Genomic DNA, 17,435 nt, shown 5'->3' with positions numbered 1-17,435 from the left:
AATGAAATGTCTGAAGGGGATGGAGACGTAAGAGAAGGCCTGGAACTAAGGTGCCTGGAGGGATAATGGGATGACTGGAAGGAAAGGAAAAGGAAGCCTGGAAGCAAAGCAGATATGAGAAGTCCTGGGGAAAAGAAATGGCCGTAGAAGAGGCACAGGATATTCTTCAAGCATAATATCCACAGAAGACGAAGAAATATTGGGGAAACTTATAATGGAAGTTCTGTATGCAAAATAGGAGAAGCCTTTGAAGATTTACTGCAGCGAGCTACTAAATGTTGAGAAAAATCAGATGAAGGCTTTGGGACGGCAAACAAAAAAAAAAATAAATAAATAAATCGGAAACAGAATAATGGAAAGTGAAAATATGGAAAAATCGAGGAACTGGGACGATTGGACAGCAGCTCTTCCAAAGATTATAATACTGTGACATATAAGGAACTGGAAACTAAGCACCACTGGGTTGGAGATATTTAAATGCATGGAAGCTACAAAAAATAATTACGCATGATACTGAAAGGGATAACAGGATTACCGAAGAATTGCTTTAAATTAACTGGATGACTGAAGAATTGTTTTTAATTAACCAAATGACCGATGAATAATTTTGAATTAAACAGATGCCCGAAGAATTGTTTTGAATTAACCAGATGACCGTAGAATTGTTTTGAATTAACCAGGTGACCGAAGAATTATTTTGAATTATCCAGGTGACCGAAGAAGTGTTTTGAATTACTGACAAAAGAAATGAAGGTGGAAATTACAGGAGACCAAAGCCAGGAGAAGCAGTTGGGATACTTTAAACACAAATTGGTAAATGATAAGGCTCAAGTGAAGTACCTGAAGAGTAAATTCAAACCTCTGAAGCACTGTTCGAACGCAGATGAAACTTAATAACGGCTGAAGAACGAATTGGAGCCAGTCATTAGGGATACCAAAAGCGAAAATCTGTTTTGATATATTCCAGGAGTTATTGTTTTTTTTTTAGACGATTGTTTGAATAATGGGAAGACGACAGGCCCGAGGGTCGATATTGTCTGGACACGGAATGAAGAAGAAATGATGGGAAAACGAAAGCTGAATGTGAAAGAGAATGGAGAAAGGAAGCCAGAGATGAGACAAGAGAATGAAGAAAAGATGCCAGAGATGAAACAGAAGAGAAGGAGGAAAGAAAGAGATGAAACAAGACGAAAAATGGATGCGGAGGAAGATGGACCAGAAGAGAAGGGAAGAAACACTTAATATAGAAAAGAATAATAAGATATGAGATAAATACTGCAGAAGCGAAGATAAAGAGAATATTATCTGTACAGTATACCCAGCGGCAGGAAGGGTGACTGAGATGGAGATAAGAAGATAAGGAAGATAAATAACCCTCCCCCCTTATCGCTACCCCCCCGCCTCCCCCCACGTTAATGATAAAGAAGGGAAGCTACAGATAAATAAAGGATAAAGGAGAGAGACGGAGAAATGTTCATAGTTCAAGGGGGATATTCTGTTTAATTAGAGATAAAAGTAAATAATGGAAGGATTTAGTGGTTGGATTTATAAGGGGAGGTGAGCAGCCCCCAGATTTAAGTTTTTCAAACCACCTCCCCTACAACCACACATACATACACGCACACGCACACATACATACACACACAGCTTGGCACACACATACACAACGGCACACACGCACACAACGTCGGAGTCTCACTACAACCTGAATGATGAAGTCACGAGGGAATGAATATATTTTCTTTTAAGTGTTTCCCGATAAGGTATATAGGAATATATATATAAATATAATATATAAGCAGAACTTAAACAAAAAAAACTAAAGATGTGTATAAGTGGTAATGACACAATATGTACGACGCAACATCTCCACCAAGTCACCTCAGTTACACAAACCTTGAACATCCACCTCTAAGGCAACACAAAATTTATATAAACAAAATAAAAACAAAAAAATATATATAAAGGCAGGCATTTTGACAGTATTCCATGTATTTTCTAGGAACATTTTCAGGAGCAGTGTTTAATGTTTACTGTTGGTGTTATTTTTTACACTTAGGCTGCCTGGGCCCCCAAACACAATATATATAACACATGTTTAAGACCTGAGGAGAGAGCGAAGGTTTTTGTAACTGAGTTTGGGTGTTTTATCCTCAACTGTCTTCTTTATTTTTCTCTACAAAAAAAATTATTTCTGAAAGCTTACCAAAAAAAATAATAAAAAACATAAATAATAACTCGAAACTATAAAAGATCAATCAAAAAAATACAAAAAAAAATATATATATATATAAAGTCTATATAAAGGAAAGAGAGTCAGCACCTCATTGGCTGCGCGACGCCCAATCCCCGAGCCTCTTGGATGCCCTGCCCTCCTCCTCCTCCAATCAGGAGCCTTCTTGGATCCAGCCTCCCACGAAGGCTTCTACTGGCCAATCAAGTTCCTCGGCTGAACGGCTCTCGCAGCCAATGAGCGTAGATGTTGCTTCCTGTGTCATCATTTACCAGTAGAGCCAACAAAAAAAAAGGGTAGAACTTGTGTTTAGCGGCCTAGATGGCGTGTGTGTGTCTGTTCAGTGTTAGAGAGTGAACTATAGCCGTTTGGATCTCTGTCAAGACATATAATCAGTAGCGAGCAAGCGTTCATCTGTTTACCTTTGGTGTGGAAGAAAATGGGTATGGTGATAGTTCCGCCGATCAGTACCTGTAACACCGAAATTCTTTGCTCTCACAGAAAACCACCTTAGCCAGCCACATAGAAAACGATTATATTTGATGGTCATCCATTTTATTCATGTCTAGTTGCACGTTCCCGCCAGTTTTCATGTTCATTTAAAAATATCGTAGGATTGTTGCACCAAGTTTAATAATGTTACCTGTTCAGTCCTTTACTTAATACCGAGATGGATCGGCGTAAAATCAGATCCGGAAATAATTTTATAGATTTTTTAAAATCAGATTGCAACAACTCTGATGGATTTGACAGAAATTTTTGTAAAAGAAGGAACGAAAATGAACAACATAGGCTATCCTGAGGACTGAGTGTGTGTGTGTGTGTGTGTGTGTAGTACTGCCCATGTTTGTGTACGTGTGAGTTTCTCAGATGTGCCGGGTTAGGGGTTGTTGTTGTTATTATTATTATTATTATTATTATTATTATTATTATTGCATTAACAGAAAACAGTAATGAGTATCCACAGAGCAAAATATTTAAAATTTTCACCGACACAACATTGAATCCAAGATTAATATTATTATTATTATTATTCGTGTCAGTATAGTCTTTGTTCACCCCATGGCCCCAGCACTACAACTACCACCACGACAACCACCACTACCACAACTACCACCATCACCAGGTAGAGAGATCCAACCAACCAAACCCCGACTGTGTGACATTTGGCAGATGTATATGTGAGTGAGTGTGTGTGTGTGTGTGTGTGTGTACCGTAGCTGCAGCGGTGTCGTCATACCCCCTCCGTTCCTCCCTCCATTCCTACACTTCCTCTGACGCCAATAAAAGTGATTTGGTGGAGAGAAGAGTTTTATTTGAATCCCATATGCCTCTCTCTCTCTCTCTCTCTCTCTCTAGTTCCTGTCGATGGAATTTCATATCAACCCAACTGGAGAATTTAATATGACAGTGAACACAAAGAAACTGACAAAACAGTAGTAGTATTAGGAACGCCAGTAGTAGTAGTAGTAGTAGTATCGGGGTATCAGTAGTTTTAGTAGTAGTAGTAGTAGTAGTAGTAGACACTCATGAAACCAGGCGATTATTGGATGAATCCTAAAATGAATCCTGTCCAATAGGTATGGCGGAATATGAGAAAGCATAGACAGAAAAAAAATATAATTGTGACTAAAATCATCTATCGTTAACGGGAAAGGTATAAAGTTGTTCCGGCCTTTGAGAGGGTTGGTGGAGCTGTGTGTGTGTGTGTGTTTGGTGTTCCTGTATTCACTCAGCTTTTAATATGTGACGTAAGTGGAGTTCCAGACTTACAGATGATGTGATATGAGGAAGTGAAGATGATTTTTTATTTCCTCCCCTTTTTTTCTCCTTTTTGGAAATTGATATGGGAATCGCCGTTTTCATTGGGCCTTCTGTGTGCAAATTCTGTTCATCGGTCACCATACACATTCTCAGATGAAACGAGAAAAATAAAAATAAAAAGGTGCATCAGTTCCATGGGGAAGACAACTTGGGATTTGAAGGGAATATGTCAGGAACAAATCGCTGAGATGGATGTTTTTCGGTATGTAGGGTTTGAATCAGTAACCTGGAAGTGGATAGTGAGGAAATAAGAATAAAATCGCGGAGGAAGAGGTGTTAGGAAATCCACTCAGTCACTCAGAATGCGACGTAGTAGGAGAGGTGAATGCTCGCTTCATAATTTAGCATCCATGATCGTTGAAGCGTAAATAGAGATACATCTCGAATAAAGATATAATAAAGGCAGATATTTGGCAAGGGTGAGGACAGGCGGATATTTTTAGCCTATGGTGTGTTTGCTGTATGAATGCCAAGGATGGTTGCTGTTGTTGGCGCCAGGTGATTCCATTCCGCCGACGGGGGAGGCCTCTTGCAGTGAAGGGGCGACGGGAGGGTCCATCTGATACGAAGTGATGCTGAGTAGGGTGGATCGGATACGTAGTGATGCTGAGTAGTCTGGATCTGTCACATATGCTGATTAGGGTGCATCGAATATATAATGATGCTCAGTAGTGTGGATCTGGTACATGTGCTGAGTAGGGTGGATCGGATACGTAGTGTTGCTGAGTAGGGTGGATCTGTCACATTTGCTGAGTGGGGTGCGTGTGTTACATGGTGGTGCTGAGTGGGATGCGTCAGATACGTTGTGATAATTAGTAAGAATGTGGAGTAATCGTGTGTCTTATTTCTAGTCGTTCTTGCACTGCTTGATGGATTATTTAAGATGAAGGGAGGTCAGTGTCGAACGCATTTAGCTAGAGGGTGTTGGTATGTATGTTCTTCATTTTTTATGCAAGGAAGAAGGAACCAGAGGCCAGAACCTCGCAAGATTGTTCCTTCCAAGAAAAAAAATAAACAGCGAAATTCAAGATCCGTTCATTTCGAGATGCCTGGACACACTGCCTTTAAAAGACTGGAGATCATAAACAGGAGAAGCGTTTAGTTAGGGAGGGTTTATTGAGCTTTATATAACCTCGTCTGTTCGAAAAGCGTGCTGTAAATTGAATAATGGTAGCAGATTTAAAAGATGGCAAAATTCAAACATGACAACACAGTGAATCGTTAAGGTCCTCTCTTCCTAAGCGATTCGTCTTGAGTATCACACCCTGTTCTCTTAATATGCTATTTACACCGTTTTTATATCGATTTAATTTGCATCAGTAATATACAAGAAGATAGAGGTGAAATCTGCATAATAAATCGCTGTGTAGAAGGTGTCACGGAGCCTGCTACGCCACTGGGAATACGACCGTGTTTCATTTTCGACACCATGATTTTTACAGTTTTAAGGACTTCCTGGTCCGCCTGATTCATAGAAAGACCCGAGAATCCCGTCGGTCTCTTTCCTGGCCATTGTTTTTCTATTCCTGATCAGCCAATTTTAATTATTATCCGTCCCCGCCCCAGAGGGACTCGGGAACGGATATTATTTTCATTCGGTTTGTCTATCTGTTTGCTTGTCTGTCTGTCTGTCTGTCTGTGTCTTGAAAACATTACGCGAAAACTGCTGGTGCGATTTTGACTAAAATTACAGGGATGATGGGCTATGACCTGATCACCTATTTAGATTTTGGGCCAAGACACAGGCTGTAGACCCAAAAAATGTAGAAGAAAAAGACGGGACGGATAAAAATCGTTTTTTCGCCATTACTCCTTTCAAATTCGTCATATCTACATGAAATCAAAACCTAAAGGTGCATCTTTCAAATCAGCATCCTGTAACATGCCACATTACATCAGGGGGGTTACCCCCCAGTTAGCGGTAGGGGGTCAGTGTCAGGTGGGTCGGGCCTAAAATTTCGAATGGGCATAAAATCGTCAATTTTAACCGATTTACTCCAAATTTGATGTGTGACATCTTTGACTACATATCTTGTCGTGCTTATACGTCAGCACTAAAGTAACTGTCGGGGACTGGCTTGCTCTGCCTTGGCACCGCTTCTTGTTTTTTTTCAGTAGGCAGAAATATATAAGTAACAAACAGGTAATGTAGAAATAAAGTTATCCTCCTGTGATTTATTCTTTTGCTGCATAAAATCGACTGGCGTTGGAAATAGAAACCTGACCATGGGAGAGCGTTGGAAATAGTTAACCTGACTGACCATGGAAGACTGAATTGTGATGCTTTAAACTCTCAGCCTCCTCTATCTCGTTCTCAACTGAATATCAAGAGGCTGGCATTAGCTGCAGTAAAATACATGAGTTATCCCCTCCATGAGAGTAAAAATCAGATTCTGTACTCCTTTACTGTATGTGTCCGTGTGTAGTGTGTTGGTATATGCCTGTGTGTAGTGTGTATGTGCTTGTGTTTAGTGTGTGTGCCCGTGTGTAGTGTTGGCCTTGTGGCAATATCATCATGTGTCTGCACCTGCCAAAACCAAACATGGACCTTATCTGTATTTTCTCGCGTATTGTCATGTGTATCAATGCTAATGTGTGGCCACCTTCGTTTTCTACATAAAGATGGGAAGTAACGAGAATAAACTTAGTAAAATGCGTTGCCAGAACTAAAGGGGAAAAATTTGTTCGTGGCAGTGTTGGCGTGTGGCAGTCAAATCATGTGTCGGTGCTCAGGTGTGCTCGGTGCCAAAACCATGCGCGTCAGCATCGCGCGTGCCTCCAGGGAGGATCGAACTCCCGGCCTCTGGTTTACTAGACCAGCGCTCTAGCCACTGAGCTATGGAGGCCACGTCGTCGATTGCTGCAACCACTTTTCAAAATTCCTTCCCTTTCCCTGGGTGAAAGTGTAGCGGTATTGATGTTCAGGGCTTTCTCATACATGCGGTGTAATTCCCGACACAGGTAAACTTCTGGCTGTGAACTCCCAATTTTTCAGTTTAATTTGGGAGACGTCGGACAGAAATTGGTACCAGATATGTTAAAGTATCACACTCGGCGCTTTGGCCAGGAGTAAAGATTTTAGGACGATTACCTGTACATTTAGCCAGTATACCCGCTTCGGCCAAATAGTTAAAGGGCGAGGTAACCATGAAAAGGGACTACATGAATACAGTCAACAGCGTTTAACCATAAAATTGAAGAAAAAATAGACACAATATTGTCAAGGCCATGGATGTCTGTTTAACTAACTTTAGCCAGACGTCTTAATCCCATAAGGGGTGTCCACAAACTAATCGCCTCCATATCGCCCTGTCCCCTGCCATTTCGCTGCCCTTCCCGCAGTTCACACCCCCCTCTCTCATATACCTCTCCACTCCGTCCCTCCATCTCATCCTCGGTCTCCCCCTCCCTACCCTCCCATTCACCTCACTCACACAGTTTCCTCGTTAGTCTCTTGCTTTCTATCCTCTCCACGTAGGTGAAAAGCATAATTATGGTACTGGTAAACATGCATATTATGTCCATGTATATCACTGTCGCAACTGGTCTGCAGTTCTCAGTAGTCAAGCCCATTGATATTTTGCGGTAATGGTCATTGATTTACACTCTTCCAGTGTCGTATGGTAATGGGAAAGTTCCAGATGCAGGGATATTGTGAGAGGGGATGTTGCCATGTAATAATAGTTTGCATGATATCTCGTTTCTGATTTAACAGCATTTATTATCTGGATACCTTGCAGAGGCTGAGGTAAGATAGAAATTGCATAATTTTAAAGACGCTGTCACACTGAAACGCATCAGCTGTTTCTTATAATATTAGAAAACAATATTGAACTTGTGGCAATCTCCAGAGGAATAATGCCATTGCCTCCATAGCTCAGTGGCTAGAGCACTGGTCTTGTAAACCAGGGGTCGGGAGTTCGATCCTCCCTGGGGGCTGATAATTCTTATTAATAATCACTGGAAGATGAACGTCTTCGATTCCAATGAAGATGGCTTTCTGACCAGGCGTCACGTTGCTATAAAACTGTCCAGTAATGCTTGAAATTACTTGGCAGTTATGAAGAGTTTTAGTTTAATTTTGAGGCAAGATGTTACGGTGTGTCCCATACTGTACTTAATTGAAGGAGAAGATACTTCCTCTCGCTCTTACTCTCAGATCCTCTACAGCGGTATGTTATCTTTCAGTATCTGTCACATCCCTAACACCATGGTAGATTTATGGATCGATTTTATAAGTTGAACTGGAAAAGATTCACTCGATATCCACAGTGCCTCCAGGGAGGATCGAACTCCCGGCCTCTGGTTTACTAGACCAGCGCTCTAGCCACTGAGCTATGGAGGCCAAGATGGCATTATGGGGCACATATTTTGAAAGAATCATTAATATTGATCACTATGCCCGTATTTCTAGCCTAACCTTAATCGTGTACATCATACATCACTTCGATCTTGTGGGTGATAAACGCGCCCGACAACCGCGTGATGTGCCTGTGTCGCCATAACCAGCATGAGGACATTATGCCGTCCAGATTCTCACAATTTTCCCACGGAGTCACTCATTTCTATTCAGGTCATGTTAGGGCGGTTAAGGTCGGCTCAAAGTCATTCAGGTCGAGTTGGGTCAAAGAAAAGTCCGTTCAGAGCCATTGAGGTCGAGTTGGGTCATTCAGATCGAGTTAGGTCCAGTAAGGTTTGTTCAGTCAGTCATTCAGGTCGAGTTTCAGTAAGATCAGTTCAGATCCATGCAGGTTGAGTTAGATCCATTAAGGTCTTTCCAGAACCATGTGCGGCCCAGTTTGGTACATGGAGGTCAGCTGCGATCCATGAAGGTCCAGACATCGGGGCACAGGTCGATCCATTCATCAGGTCCTTCACATCTAATCAGGCTGAGTCACATCAGGTAAATCGCATCCTTGGCCATTCAGGGTAAGCTGTAGCACTATGTTCAGTCATGCCCATCACATCCATCGTGGCCTAGAGTTCTTTCACTTTAACTTGGCTTAGACTTTCATCTTTTTGTAGCTTATTTCACGAAACTTACTGTCAGAGAAAAACAATACTGTGGCTATTTCCATTGCACTTTTACGTGGCTAGTAATTATATTGTAGTGTTAATTTATTGTTCCAACTCGGCATTAATGATAAAGCGACGGCAGTTTTAGGTCAGGTTTAAATGGATAGAGTGTTAAGGGAAGTATAGAGGGTATAGGTGGAGGAGGCGAAATTTGAGATGGTGGATGGAAAAGGACAATGGGGGAAGTATACCCTGTGAACACTGGCATCATAGGTCGGCAGGTAGTTGAGTCATTCGTTGTGCTGTTTACCCTATAAGAGCTTAAATGGGTGGGAGCTGTGGACAGGAATGGCTAGGTTAGGTTTGGGATGGTGGGGTACGCTTGGGGAAGTATGCGCTATGAAGATGGGTGTTGTAGGAAGACCGAAAAAGTTGAAATAAAAAATAAATGGGGGAGTTTAGAATGGGTAAGATGGGCAGAGAGGTGGAGAGATAGATTGGGAGGGCTGGGGGCAAGACAATACGGAACCTTGTGTTATTCACCGTATAAGATCATAAATGGGAGGGAGTGGTGGATAGGAGTGGACAGGATTGGGCTGGGTGTATGCTGAAGGAAGTATGTGCTGTCAGGATGGATGTTGTAGGTAGACGGGAAAGGTAGAAGTACAACTATGGGTTGTTGTAGGTAAACAGGAAAGGTATTAATAAAAATCTGGGAGCTTCGAGTGGGTAATGTGGGCAGAAAGAGGAGTGTAGGGAAGGAGAGTTGGGACCAAGACAACTGGGGTGATGGGACAAAAAGGGATAACTATACCTTGTGAAGTTCGGCGTTGTATGAGGAGAGGTGGTGGCAGTGAGAGGAAAGAAAAGTGAAAAAGGGTGGAGTAGGTGGAGATGGGTGGGCGGGGGTGGCGGTGGGTGGCGGAGCAAGGCAGATGACTCCACCCTGATAAGATGGACGTTGAGGTGTGGTGGCAGCAGGACAGATATCAGTGAAAATGTTTGATGTGGGGGAGGGGAAAGAAGAAAGCTTTGGGTGGATGGGCTGGGGATCTTGAGGGTGGGTACGTGAAGCTAGTAAACCGTGTGAAAGTGGGTGCAGTAAGTTGGCACGTCTGGGCATAACGATGGTTCTGTTACTAACCTTTTCCAATTAGAAGAAGAAAGAGATGGAAAGTAATGCCCACCCCTGCCTTTTAAGTAGTTTTCCATCAAGACGACTCATGTTCAAGTCAGCCACGTCCCTGTAAGTCAAAAGAACCTGAACACCAATACTATCATCATCCTCATACCCGCAACAACTCAGCCGCACCATTCAAGCAGACACCAGAGGATTTTATTCAGATGAGGGTGATTTATAGGGGCCTAAGCGTAATATGCTGTGGACTCTTCCAGTCTGAAGGAATCATAGTTCTTTTGTGAAGAATACAGGAAGGAATTCGATCCCTTCAAGGTGCGGCATCAGACATTAGATACGCAGATAGATGTGATTGCCACCCCTCAACCTCTCCATCATACAAATATTACTTTTTGTTTAGATGTGGTGCATAGGAAAAAAAAGAAAAAAAAAGAGAAGAGCATAACTGGGGAAGGGCTATGAAAAAGTGCCTAGTGCAGTGAGATATCCATTCATTCACCATTTACAGCCCCACCGTAGTGCAGTGAGATATCCATTCATTCACCATTTACAGCCCCACCGTCGCGCCAAAAACCACTGCATATTTTTTTTTTCTCACGTTTTAGATGTACTTCGACAGGCACAGACCCTCATGCAGTAAGAGGGGGTGGCACTCAGGTAACGGACCTTACAACCCCGTGCACAGTGCCGGTGAGGGTCGTCATGTGGTGGGCAGTGGTATATAAATGGGTGGTGGAGCTGCCCGGTTATACATACGTCCCTCAACTCCCTCCCTGCCCCCCTCCCCCAAAGAAATATGGTGGACTGTAGGAGAGGGCAGTCTTAGCTACCGGGTTAACATCAATATGAGTCTAGGGTTGCAACTACTACTACACCTCCCCGTGTACGGCTTGTCCCCATCCACACTCTGTCCTTGTCATTCATCATATATTGTGGATGTACTTTATATATAGAGTTTGCATTAGGGTATGTAATGTATATCGTAATAGTGAAATGGCGTTCCGTTCTAAATGTGGTTTCTCCATTATTCTGACGTTAACCCCTGTAATCCCACGAGTTTTTTTCATTATGTTCTTGTTGTCTGCATTTTACTAATCTTTTAGAGAGATTCTGGAGAAATGGGTTTAGAGACAGTTTCTAATCACTGGTCTCGCCTTCACTTGGACAAAATCGTCAGGAGATACAAGGAATTTGAAAAGTATATCACCAGAGTCAGTATGTTTTAAAAGCGTGTGTCAGGAGTGGGATTCGAACCCACGCCCTCAGAGAGGACCAGAATGCCCAGCACCCTCGATCAGAGGGAAGAGTAACTTGAGTCTGGCGCCTTAGACCACTCGGCCATCCTGACGTTGGGTGCTGAACGGTTATATCAATCAAAAAAAATTCTTTGATAGACTCCCATACCGGTTTATTGCCGGTATAATTACCCGTTGTTTAATGTATTACTGCTTCCAACGTACAAATAACAGACACATCAGCCATAACTGCGTTTATCGACACCGTTAAGGTAACACACGCTAGTCAACAGAAAGCATGAAGGCCAACTGTTGATTTACCTAAACCCAATGGGTCATATAACTTCTCTAGGAAAATAGAATTAAGGATGTCAATAAAAACTGTACTTGTTTGTTAACACTCTGGCTCCTGTGATTCATTCTTACCTGAATCGATAACTGGAATAGACGTTATAGAACACCTGGGTTGTATGATCATGAGGTTAATGGCACTGTACCTGTATTAACTTTCAGGTAGCTGTGTCTCCCTTTTGGCTCAGTAAAGTCGTCTGGCGTTAGCTGAAGTAGAAGGAATACTAATTAGGGTTGTTCTCACAGTGTGTTGAAGGATATTTTAATACAAGGCGTAGTATAGCCTCAGTTGTCAATGATTCAGTCACAGTATCCATAAGCAGACTGAAATATACCGTGCTCATAGTCTAGAGAAAGCCTTGTTCTTATGATCTGGTGCTGTAGAATGTCGGCTTAACTGAACGACTGAATTAACGATATATACTGAGCGACCAAATTAACCGTACATGATTTAAACCTGAACAATAAGCGTGACCCGTCGTGACCCGTGCAGGAATCATAGGTGATGGGAATGAAAACACTCCAGTTGTATTCATTAAGTACACAACAAAACCAAACTTTCCTTCAGATACAGAGCGGTCTACAGTATATTATAATGTGCTCATCTCGCCACTAGTTCATTGTTACCCATGTCTATCCTGCATTATATTCTACTTCCCATGTTCATGCTTTATTGTGTCTACTTTTTTATGTGTATTGATTGCATGGTACTGACTGATATCCTGTAGCAATGACATCCACGCATCTCACATCAGCGGATCAAGCCGTGACCTCCGTACGCAAGGGATGCGCAATATTCGGCCCACCCTTTATACTGTTTAATTAATTACAACTAAACAGAAGAAAAGAATATTTAGAGAACTAGGAATTCCGCATTAAAGGGTTGAAATTCTGTTGACTTTTTACTACGAGAGGTCTTGCTTAAGCTGAAACGAAGCATGATCGAAGGGAACACACACACACACACACACCAAACCGTATGAACCTCAGTGCTACGAATTCTTCATTTCCACAGGCACTTCCATATGTCAACAGGGGCGTAGCCAGAATTTTGAAAAATGGGTGGGCAAGCTTAATTATGGGGTGGACCAAGGAGAACATTTTCTGGGGGTATGGGGATAGTTATTCGGAAATTTGAAGTGGCTAGGCATATGTTACGGGGAAGGCTAGTGTCACCCCGCCCACCCCTCTGTCCACACCATTGTAAGTGAAGTAAAGAATCTGGTGACAGCAAGGATGGAATAAGTGCAGAATAGTACACTTTTTAATTTAACGCATTTGGTACTTCAGGTACTGTCATGTGAGGCTCCGTATACACAAACATACCCTGAAGCTCCGTACACGCCAACATACCCAGAAGCTCCGTACAGACCAACATACATAACGTTGTCTTAGAGCTGACATTTAGAGGTCATTACGGACGAAGAGGTTTACTCTGGTTCCCGCCCACATGTGAACTCCTTCCTCTGTTAAAGCCACACCAGCATTACCATTCACGGCTGCTATATCATGTACCGAGAGAGTTTTTGTTATCTGTTTACTGCTTTTAATTTGTTTTCGACACATCTTGCTCGCCTGTACTGTCACAAGCAAAAGTTTGTCTTTCCCCTGTCAGGCATTGGGCTTGGGGATATTTGTCAGTTCTCCTAGAATTTTTTCTCTTTACTTTTCTATTATGTACTTGATAATTCTGTGTGTGTGTGTGTGTGTGTGTGTGTGTGTGTGTGTGTGTGTGTGTGCGTGCGTTTAATTTTTCGAAAGAACTGAAAGAACACTTACCAAAATTGTTATCCAGCGAGATGCCAGTGGAAAAATATGCAACATAATCAACATCCCAACAGCCCACATTAACTGCTACCCAGCCTGCGCTCTAAAATTGGCTGGGTTGCTTGATGGTATAGATTAGTCGAGTCTTAAATTTAATGATAGAGCTTGAGCTGCAACGAACCAGCCCGCCATATTGTTCGCAGTGGAGTAAAGTGGGCGAGTTTGAGCTAAGTCCAGTCCTACTCGAACAAATACCTAAAGTGGCGCTAAAATTCGTACTGACCGAAGTTAATATGTTAATCATTTAGTTTATCCAGTTTTAAGCAATTTCTTCTCTATTCTTATCCGTCGCAAATGCTCTTATGGGGATAGAGGGATTGTACGGTTCCTAACTCGTCCATTATCGTATCTGCGTTAAATTTACGTTAGGTTTCTGTAGGTTAGGTTAAGTTGGGCAAGGCAAGATTGGGATAGTTCGTTTTAACGTAGATGCAATGAACAAGGAAGATAGGAGCCCGAAAATCCTCCTTCCCATATTAATTGCTAAGTACAGTACGTCCCGTAAAAACAAAAACAAAAGCTGATGCAGATAGAAGAAAAAGTGCCAAGAACTGCTGATTTCAATAAATGAGCATGTAGAAGGCAGTGTCCGGTAGTTGGGTGTAATCCCCCAAATCTATTATTATTATTATTATTGGGGGGAAAACAGTTTTGTACTTGCTCACCACGTTATTTCAAATAATATATTAAGAGGTATTAAATGCAAGTGTCATTAAAACGATTAATATAACCAGTAGTCATTGGATGGTTTTATGTTCATCGTATACGGTACTTCATGCATGGTCCCTCCTGCGGTGCCTTCCCTCAAACGTTTTACGATGTAAGAACCGTCTCAAACCGCGTCCTGTATTATAAAAAAATATTCTGGGGGAATTTCCTTTTAAACTTAGCTCAGAGAATGTAACGTAAAATAGCACTAAACAGTACCAGTATAGATATAAACCTCGGAACGTTAGTTAAAGGAGAATCTACATTAAGCTCACGAGGATCACGAGTCGTTCTTTCAGGGATAATGTATGTAGAATGCTCTTTTTCCGTATATGCCTGTTGTTATTTTCAGCAGTCAGTACTGTTTGCTGTGGTTATCTGAAAGTAATTGGTTATGTGAAAGTAATCGTAAAGTGAGAGTAGTTGAAAAACTAACTACGATTTTCCTTTCAGGAACTGCGATGTGGCACCACCGCAGCGGGATGTAAGCACGTGGTCAGTTGGTTCATTTTCCTGCGTTTAGGTTAGGTTCGTCCTGCAGTGCTTCCCCATTTCAGCAAGTTATTCACTGTCTGTCGTCTTCAGGAACCGATTTTCGTGACGCGTTTGTGCTGCACTTTCAGGAGAGGCATAAGGTAAGGGAATTCCTAAACAACTTCCAGAGGTATATGCGTACTTTGTGACCGAGAGTGACGCCGTGTTGGGTGAGGATAATGGTGGTTGGGAATATGTTGTGATCTTCAGAGAGTGAATGCTAACTATAGATTGGTTATGGTGCATTTGTTTGGTGGAGTCCAAGTAGCTTAAGCTGGTTCTTGGCTATGCTTGTGTTAATATTGGTACTGTTTTATTTAGTATACAACCGGTTAAGGCCTTGCATTGTTTACAAGTTGTCGTTTAGCCACAGACTACGGAAATTGATGTTTGTTAGGATATTATATACGCCAAAGGAAATGCATTTCTATGGTTTTCACAACTTGCCCACTTCAACAGGCTTATTTCCATACGAAGACGGCCGAGTCGAACGTGAGAGAAGAGAGCTTGAAGTTCGAGGACAATAATGAGGTGAAGATGCAGCCCATCCGAGCCCAGTTAACCAAACCATGGACAAGAGCTTCTTTTCTTTTTGATGGTCCCTGCAAACAGTAAGTCCTGATAAAAAATGTGAAATCTATATATTACGAAATCTAGATACTATTTCCTTTTCTGATTGAGAAAATTTTACCTTTTATTTCTCTTAGTTTTCTTCCTGGCTTTTTCCCTTAACGATTTTACCCTTTCTTATAGTTTTCTCCCTTTCTTTTTCTCTTGAGGATTCTGTCAACCTTATTATTGAAGTGGGAGTAGGGTTTGATCGTGATAATGCCACAGGGAGAGTTCTGTCATAGGTGGTGGCGACCATCATCCACTCGATGTAGTGCTGCCTACTTCTTCCATAGCCTGTATCATTCTTTTTCTGTGCCTGCCCTCCTCTCTTCCTATTTCTCCCATCTTTCCTGTCATTTCTTATTGTTTTTCTTTCCTTTACAGGTGGCTTTACATTGAGTGACAAGCCAAATGGTTTCCTGTAAGCCAATAAACCATTTACTACGCTGGGTGGTAACCATATAACCAAACCATACGTGCTCCCTACGTGTCAGCAAGTGGGTTGGTGGAGGGTTAGTGCCCCTCCCCGTAAAACAAATAACTCAAGAGTCAAATGACCACCCCTTACGGGATTATGGCGTCTGGCAATAGATAGATAGATTTTTTTATTTCCTCTGCTTCTTACCAATGCTTTTTGGCCACAGCCTCATCAATATTTTAGGGCTATTTAGCTTAATAATACTTACATGTACCTGCTCCAGTATCTTGATTTTTCTTTTTGGGATTTGTTGATTTTGGTCATTGAAATAAAACGATGAGGCCCCAGACATAACCCAGTATGCAGTAGGTATGTTTTGTGTTCGGCTTTTAATGCAGTTACTGAACAGAGCAAGTTCAGTTAGAATGTGCCCTCTTTCCTGTTTGTTTTAATTCTTATATGAGTTGTAAAGGAAGACAAGTACATGTATTTACATTTAAGCAAGTAGGCCATACCAGAAAATGAGGCAAAAAAAAAAAAAAATTGCATTACCTTTTTTTTAGGTCATGCAAATGCAATACAGGCGGGTTCCGTTATGTGAGTGTTTGCTGTACGAGAAACCGATAATACGAGAACAGGCAATTTAGATCCAGATTTGATGATGTAGGTAGGGTCAGTTAACTCAATATTTTCCCATAAGTTATGTACAGTACACCGTTATACGAGTTTGTGCAATCCCTTTTTCTCGCTCCAAGTTTCCGCTATCCGAGCAGTCCTCGATTAGCATACCGTATCCCACTGGTATCATGGGACGTGCCTGTACAGTACATTTGATATATTAGATGTAATTTTGGAATACCAGTAATTCAGTAGCGAATATTGTTAAAGCAGTGATAACAGTACCCTATGTTTACAACCAAAACATGTATTACGCAGTTTTTAAAGAAATTCAAGGACTTGGTATTCTATCAGAAAACTGTCCCTACTTGACTCCTTAGCATCTGTCATTTTTGTGTTGGCAGCAATAACTGTACAGTGACCCCTTCATATGCACAAGCTCGCTGTATGTTAATTCTTAGTGTACGGTACCCAGAAGCAATACCAGGAATGTTGTGTACGTGGAAAAATAATTCTGAATGTGCAGGCCTGATGTGGGTTAGCTTTGAACTTTGATATCCAAGTCGGCATGGTCACAGGGATGCTTTAAGCATCCTGTGCAGTGCATCACAGCTGCCATTCTAATAACAAAATCCTCTACATATACCTTTATCCCTGATCTGGCACACAGTGCAATCAGGCAAACCGAAGTTCATCCTTTCTGCATGGGTGCTTTATATTTGTACAGTACTGCGTTACTTTTCTGTGTTGTCTGGTATTGTGCTGTATTGTGGTCCTAAGATAGCCCCTCCGGCAGTTTCCAGGTCTAAAAAAGGCTTATCTTTAGCTGCCATGAAGGAAATGTTCTGCCTGGACTGGGATGAGGGGGTATTTGCTGTTGTCATTCCCTTCAGTATGAATGACTCCACAGTGCAAATAGTG

General features: G+C 41.9%; 4 non-coding genes across 4 annotated transcripts; 1 reads left to right on the top strand and 3 right to left on the bottom strand.

The window, feature by feature from the left end:
• Positions 1 to 6,830: 6,830 nt before the first annotated feature.
• Positions 6,831 to 6,903, bottom strand: TRNAT-AGU (transfer RNA threonine (anticodon AGU)). The gene has a single exon. It is a non-coding gene; the product is annotated as a tRNA-Thr (tRNA).
• Positions 6,904 to 7,923: 1,020 nt separating this feature from the next.
• TRNAT-UGU (transfer RNA threonine (anticodon UGU)) lies at positions 7,924 to 7,996 on the top strand. The gene has a single exon. It is a non-coding gene; the product is annotated as a tRNA-Thr (tRNA).
• A 333-nt stretch (positions 7,997 to 8,329) lies between these two features.
• Positions 8,330 to 8,402, bottom strand: TRNAT-AGU (transfer RNA threonine (anticodon AGU)). Its single transcript has one exon. It is a non-coding gene; the product is annotated as a tRNA-Thr (tRNA).
• Positions 8,403 to 11,444: 3,042 nt separating this feature from the next.
• Positions 11,445 to 11,559, bottom strand: TRNAL-CAA (transfer RNA leucine (anticodon CAA)). The gene is made up of 2 exons: positions 11,522 to 11,559; positions 11,445 to 11,489 (listed from the first exon to the last, which is right to left on the bottom strand). It is a non-coding gene; the product is annotated as a tRNA-Leu (tRNA).
• Positions 11,560 to 17,435: the final 5,876 nt, after the last annotated feature.

The sequence above is a fragment of the Coenobita brevimanus genome, chromosome 14 (assembly GCF_032717465.1).
Source record: "Coenobita brevimanus isolate Jiangsu-jjx chromosome 14, ASM3271746v2, whole genome shotgun sequence".
Lineage (NCBI taxonomy): Eukaryota > Metazoa > Arthropoda > Malacostraca > Decapoda > Coenobitidae > Coenobita > Coenobita brevimanus.
Note: the sequence above shows the minus strand (reverse complement) of the source record. Positions and strands in the feature narration are given on the sequence as shown.